The sequence below is a fragment of the Limulus polyphemus genome, unplaced genomic scaffold (assembly GCF_000517525.1).
Source record: "Limulus polyphemus unplaced genomic scaffold, Limulus_polyphemus-2.1.2 Scaffold7031, whole genome shotgun sequence".
Lineage (NCBI taxonomy): Eukaryota > Metazoa > Arthropoda > Merostomata > Xiphosura > Limulidae > Limulus > Limulus polyphemus.
Window position 1 is genome coordinate 34,662 of NW_013672641.1, and position 7,601 is coordinate 42,262.

A 7,601-nucleotide genomic window follows, 5' to 3' on the forward strand; every position below is an offset into this window, starting at 1 on the left:
AAAAACTGTCTTATAGAATAAGTAAAGAAAAGAATGTCACATAGGATAAGTATAAAAGAGAACAAAAACTGTCTTATAGAATAAGTAAAGAAAAGAATGTCACATAGGATAAGTATAAAAGAGAACAAAAACTGTCTTATAGAATAAGTAAAGAGAAGAATGTCACATAGGATAAGTAGAAAAGAGAACAAAAACTGTCTTATAGAATAAGTAAAGAGAAGAATGTCACATAGGATAAGTATAAAAGAGAACAAAAACGGTCTTATAGAATAAGTAAAGAAAAGAATGTCACATAGGATAAGTAGAAAAGAGAACAAAAACGGTCTTATAGAATAAGTAAAGAGAAGAATGTCACATAGGATAAGTAGAAAAGAGAACAAAAACGGTCTTATAGAATAAGTAAAGAGAAGAATGTCACATAGGATAAGTAGAAAAGAGAAAGAAAACTGACATTTATAGAATAAGCAAAGAGAAGAATGTCACATAGAATAAGTAAAGAGAATAAAGTCACATAAGATAAGTAGAAAAGAGAAGAAAAACTGCCATATATAGCATAAGTAAAGAGAAGAGTGTCATGTAGCATAAGTAGAAAAGAAAAAAGCAGTCACAAATTATAAGTAAAGAATAGAAGAAAGTCACACAGGATAGATAGAAAAGAGAAGAAAATCACATGGAATAAGTAAAGAGAAGAAAGTCACATAGGATAATTAAATCAAAAGAGAGAAAAGACCGTTATAGAAATGGATCAATCAAAATAGATAGACAAAAGAGGTAGATAGATAGATAGATTAAAACAGAGAGATGGAAAGAGACGCAGATAATTGACTGAAATAAAGAGAATTATAAATAGATAGAAGAGAACAAGAAATCGATAATTGAATTTATGATTGATTAAAATTAAGGAAATCATATTAAGCTTTTCCGAACCCCCCTCCCAACACACACACACACACACAGATATTTATGCTAAACCATCCTTTGCTGATGTAATTATCAAGCCAAACACGAACACACAATTAGTTTGGATTTCATGATACGCTTCACGTTTGTGTTAAAATTCGCTGCCGCAAGTGATTTCTAGCAACTGTAAAATGAATATTAGAACTTGAAATTTAAATAATAGATTATGTCCTTGTCCTATCTTTCAAGGGTAAATTAAACTCGTGAATTATCTACTTGCTTTTAGTTTACTGTGAGGAAAATAAGACAAAATTAGAGCGGATATGCCCGTCGTTAAGGTTAATTACATTTCCTGGACGTTAGAACGTTTTGGCGTAGGTTTCGATGCTGACAGCGTGAGCACCTTAATCTATATACATCTCAACTGATTTTCTAATATACGGGGAATTAAAACTTATATTACCGTGATGCGTTTTGGAAACGTTGGCGGCACGTGTTAAAATGTGTTAGACTGCTTCATGTTTAATTGAATACAGAAAAGCGCTAAAAGTCGATTCTGTAACTTTCAACAAATCTGACTGACTTTACGTGGTTTTGGTTCTCCATCAAAATTTTAGTATAATAGACGGAGTGTGGATGTCAGTATCTATGTATGTAACCTAAACTTCAGCGCCATCTATTGAATGGCACCCCAAACAAACATCCATAAAAAATTTCTCACTTTAAGTATTCAAGATTCAGACAATTAGAAAAATAACTACAGTATGTGCAAGAACCATTTCTTTATAACAGAACATAATTTTAAATAAAAGTACTCTCCTCACAACAAGAACACGACTTTCACTAGAACTGTACGTGAAGGTTTGGTTATATCTTTATTGGTGTAATGTTTAAATGTAGTACTGAGAAACTGGAGTTCTTAAAAAAGCTATTATTATTTTTTCAATAAACGGTACCACGTTTAATATATAAAAAACATTACAGTTTATATCAGTAAAATTAGTGAAACTTTTGAGCTTTGTACATGAAATCATTTTGATATAATAAGTTTTGTATGATTAAAGAGTACAATCCGAACACTTTTCCCGTGCAGTACTTCTGAGAAAAAAAAATCAATTTTCAGAAAATGTTCACTTTTTATAAATTTTTATTGAATGAGGTATAAATGTTACGATTAGTAATTACTAGAACAAACAGCCTCCCGTAGGACGCCGTTTCTGCTATTTAATCTAATTGTTACAATTTAACATGTTAAAATGTTTCAGTGGAGTTACAAATATGCTAATACCTCGTTTCTTAGCAATCGGTTAACTTTTATGCCTGATAATTCTAGCATTGTTGTAGAGGAACCGTCACGTGTTTCGTTATAATTCTGACGTAACTGTGTACTTTATCTTAAGCATCATGGCCGTGCAAGGAGGTCATATTTGATAGACCATGCGTTGTTTTACTTCATAATGTAGAACACAGTATTCAAAGACATCTTCAGCGAAATTGTGGTTTGGGTGTGGGAAACGTACACACTGCATTCTCAGAAAGTTGATAAGTGTTCCCTTTGGTAAAAAAAAAAAAGGTAGGTATATTAATATTGATTGGAAGGGTATATTCTAACCGTTATTAAAAGCTGCAGAGATGTTTATATGATACATGTGAATATGCCTCGCCTTTAACCCTTGATATATTTTGTTTGTTGTAAAGCATAAAGCTACAGAATGGTTTATTTGTGCTCTGCCCATCTTGGGCATCGAAACACGATTTTTAGCTTTATAAGCCTACTAACGTACCGCAGATCCCCCTGGAGGCCACTTGATATCATTGGATTAGCTTATCACAAGAGAGTAAGAATGAGTAAACCCTTTATTCCTCAAATGGGAAGTGGGAGGACTCAGTTCACGTAACTTTACATTCGCCTTCCTGAATATTCCTGATAAGTGGGAGGACTCAGTTCACGTATCTTTACATTCGCCTACCTGAATATTCCTGATAAGTGGGAGGACTCAGTTCACGTATCTTTACATTCGATTACCTGAATATTCCTGATAAGTGGGAGGACTCAGTTCACGTATCTTTACATTCGCTACCTGAATATTCCTGATAAGTGGGAGGACTCAGTTCACGTAACTTTATATTCGCCTACCTGAATATTCCTGATAAGTGGGAAGACTCAGTTCACGTAACTTTACATTTGCCTACCTGAATATTCCTGATAAGTGGGAGGACTCAGTTCACGTATCTTTACGTTCGCCTACCTGAATATTCCTGATAAGTGGGAGGACTCAGTTCACGTATCTTTACGTTCGCCTACCTGAATATTCCTGATAAGTGGGAGGACTCAGTTCACGTATCTTTACATTCGCCTACCTGAATATTCCTGAATGTATACTAGAAAATTACAATCGGCTGGAGTGATACAAGTTTAAAGAATAAATTTGGGAAGTAGTACAAAAAAAGTGCTCTAAATGCCTGTTCTGTCTATACTGCCACGGAAATGCCTTATAAGCAACTGTGTATTAAAGGAAAACAAAAAACTCCTCAACCTTCTTGAAAATTCGGATCATGTATCCATCAAACCACCAACGAAACAAGTAAAAAAAAAACGACTCCTGTAATTACCCCTACGTTAAATAAAATGAAAAAGAGAAGAATTTGAAGAAACTTAGTGGTAGATGTTTACATTGGACCTAATCGTCAATAGACCCAAAAGGAGTTAATGAGGAAGATTTCATAAAATGTATTAAGTTCAGATCTCTGTATTATTAGAAGAATGTGTTAAAATACAGCTGGTATAGAAGAGGTTCACGTTTCTTTACCATGGTGATAACTGTATTACATCAAGGCCTATAGACACACACATAAACCTGAAGTGTTTATTTTTCGAAATAATGATTTATAAGGCTGTAAACAGAGTGATTCTATTTCCACACACAGCTGACATATCCGAAGATCTATCACTCATGCGCTATTATTTACTTGTTCTATTAGAAGAAGCTATCAGAAAAAGGAAACGACTTATAGATAAAGGACGTAGATCGACTTGCACACTAAGAAGCTTGAACGAGTCTAAGAATTTTCAAATACATTCTGCTTTGTTTACAACGGTCTTATGCTGATAAGACAGTTGTAAAAAATTAGGCCTTACAGACAAAACACCTGATATCACCATGGAGATCCATGTATTATTTCAGAAATTTTTTTTACAGATATGTTGTTCGTGTCCAGAGATTAAAAGTGTATTTGTTTTGAAGTTCGCTCAAAGCTACACGAGGGCTATCTGGTCTAGCTGTCCCTAATTTAGCAGTGAAAGACTAGGGGGAAGGCAGTTAGTCAATACCACCCACTGCCAAATCGTGGGCTACTCTTTTACCAACGAATAGTTGTATTTGTTTTGAAGTTCGCTCAAAGCTACACGAGGGCTATCTGGTCTAGCTGTCCCTAATTTAGCAGTGAAAGACTAGGGGGAAGGCAGTTAGTCAATACCACCCACTGCCAAATCGTGGGCTACTCTTTTACCAACGAATAGAGGGATTGACCGTCATATTATACCGCTTTCACAGCTGAAGGGGTGAGCATGCTTTAGCAATGGGGATTGCGAGTCAAGCACCCTAACCACCACGTCATGCCAGGCCCATTAAAAGTGTAATAAGATAGCTACTGACAAAGGTGTTTTTATTGGGATACACAAGAAAGGTTCATGATTAATTATAAATAAAACTGTGCCATGTGATAAATCTGAATGTAGAAAATTTCAATCTGACAGGAGTGTTTTGTTTCGGGAGTCAAAGAGACGTAGAAAAAACACAGCACAAAAAATGTGAACACATGTTCCTAGATATAATACTTTTATGTCATAGGGTTTGGTTGTTTGAAGTTAAGCACAAAGTTACACCATGGGCTATCTGTGCTCTGCCCACAACGGGTATCGAAACATACCGCTGTGCCACTGGGGGGGCCTATGTTATAGAGATATTCCGATCAGTTGTTCTTTATTTAACTTAATAGTGCATTATTCTTCAGACATTTCTTATCTGGCTTAACAGTGCCATTGTTTATCAGACATTATTTATCTTGCTTAACAGTTCTATTGTTTCTCAGTTGTTTTTTATCTGGCTTAATAATACCATTGTTTTTCAGTTGTTCTTTATCTGGCTTAACAGTGCCATTGTTTCACAGACATTATTTATCTGGCTTAACAGATCCATTGTTTCTCAGACATTCCTTATCTGGCTTAACAGTGCCATTGTTTCACAGACATTATTTATCTGGCTTAACAAGTCCATTGTTTTTCAGGCATTCCTTATCTGGCTTAACAGTGCCATTGTTTCTCACACATTATTTATCTGGCTTAACAGATCCATTGTTTCTCAGACATTATTTATCTGGCTTAGCAGGTCCATTGTTTATCAGACATTATTTATCTGGCTTAACAGGTCCATTGTTTTTCAGGCATTCATTATCTGGCTTAACAATGTCATTGCTTCTCACGTTCTTATCTCACCTAACAGTAATTCTACGTGGCCATTGTTTCTTAATGTTGTGCTTTGCATCCCATGCTAAGGTAATCAATTTAAAGAAAATTATGAAATGTTAAGACAATTTATCATACATGAAGGTTATTTTTCCTAAATTTTTCATCTTTGTAATACATGAAGTACATCAATGTTCCAAACTGTTTTATCTTTGTCGAGATATTTTGATGATGTGGACAGAAAATTGAATTTATTAGCAAAGAATCACGAACACCAACAAATATTCAATTTTCCATGAACTTAGTGCTTAACCAAAGTAAAAAAAAGTAATAATTTGCGTAATTTTCATGTCTCAGTATTGGCTACTTTTCTCTTTTTTTAGCGGAATATAGGTAAGTAAAGAAACGACTATTGTTGAAACTAGGGTGGCAAGTTGGTTTAGTATTTCATTTATCTCGTTATGTCTATTCACCGATCAAAGGAAAGTTTCTTATAAGCGAAATAAATTAGTTTCTTCAGTGAAAAATGTAGCTGTAGAAAAATGAGAGTAAGTAGGCTTAGCAAGTCCATAAAAAGGAATTGAATTGACTGCACTCAATGCTATTAATTGTCTGATACAAAGAGCTCCAAACTACATTCTATTACACCATGTTTATATAGACATTGAACTCAGCAAGAGATTATCTGATTGAACAAGTTGGGTTGAACAAGAAGTTTTATTGGTTTTGTGGATGAAAGGGATAAAGCCTCGCCCGGTTCGATTTTTTCTCGATAAATAAAGGTTTTTAATCTCTTGATATTTATCATCTCTGATAATCTTTAAAACAAATATTTATTTTTTCATAAAGATCAAACAAAAGTAGTTTTCCTGAGCTTTAAAAGAAACTTATGATGTTTGTTTATCCTAAATTGGGTAGATTTAGGTTTTGAATAGAAGAAACACATAATATTTGTCTTAATAAATTGGAAAGATTTAGGCATTGAAGAAAAGGAACACATAATATTTGTCTTACTAAATTGGGTAGATTTAGGCATTGAATAGAAGAAAAATATTTTTTGTCTTACTAAATTGTGTCGATTTAGGCATTGAAGAAAAGAAACATAATATTTGTCTTACTAAATTGTGTCGATTTAGGCATTGAAGAAAAGAAACATAATATTTGTCTTACTAAATTGGGTAGATTCCTAAATCTACCCAATTTAGTAATACAAATATTATGTTTCTTTTCTTCAATGCCTAAATCGACACAATTTACTAAGACAAGTATTATATGTTTCTTTTCTTCAATGCCTAAATCTACCCAATTTAGTAAGACAAATATTATGTGTTTCTTTTCTTCAAAATCTGAATCTACCCAATTTAGTAAGACAAATATTATGTGTTTCTTTTCTTCAAAACCTGAATCTACCCAATTTAGTAAGACAAATATTATGTTTCTTTTCTTCAATGCCTAAATCGACACAATTTAGTAAGACGAAAAACATTTTTCTTCTATTCAATGCCTAAATCTACCCAATTTAGTAAGACAAATATTATGTGTTTCTTTTCTTCAAAACCTAAATCGACCCAATTTAGTAAGACAAATATTATGTTTCTTTTCTTCAATGCCTAAATCGACACAATTTAGTAAGACAAGTATTATATGTTTCTTTTCTTCAATGCCTGTGATATACTTGTTTCTTCAAAATATGCCCCAGTGGTTCAGGTTCAAGTCTGCGAGATTACAACGCTAAAAATTGGGTTTTAAAACCCAATTTAATAAGATAAATATTATGTCTATCTTCTATTCAAAACCTAAATCGACCCAATTTAGCAAAACAAATATTATGTGTTTCTTTTCTTCAAAACCTAAATCTTCCCAATTTAATAAGACAAATACTATGTGTATCTTCTATTCAAAGCCATTGTCTCTTTAACCATATCTTTCAAAACTATTTAGAAACTAACTTGTTTGTGAGTTCATGAATCTAGAAAAAAAAATATGCAGAAAGGTGCTGTCAGCGTTGTAGTTAATCCCATTAAATCCTACTGTGTTTTAGTTTATTTTTACATAGAAAATGGGTTATTTCACTCACCATTTTTTCCTTAAAATGAAACGATATGTCGACCCCACCGGAAGGGATAATTGTGTATGAAAAGGTCAGTAAATTACAGATTAAAGTTAGGGATGAGTAATTTAACATACGAGCATGTTCCGTCAATCAAATTAACATAAACTAGAATAACTTATGTTT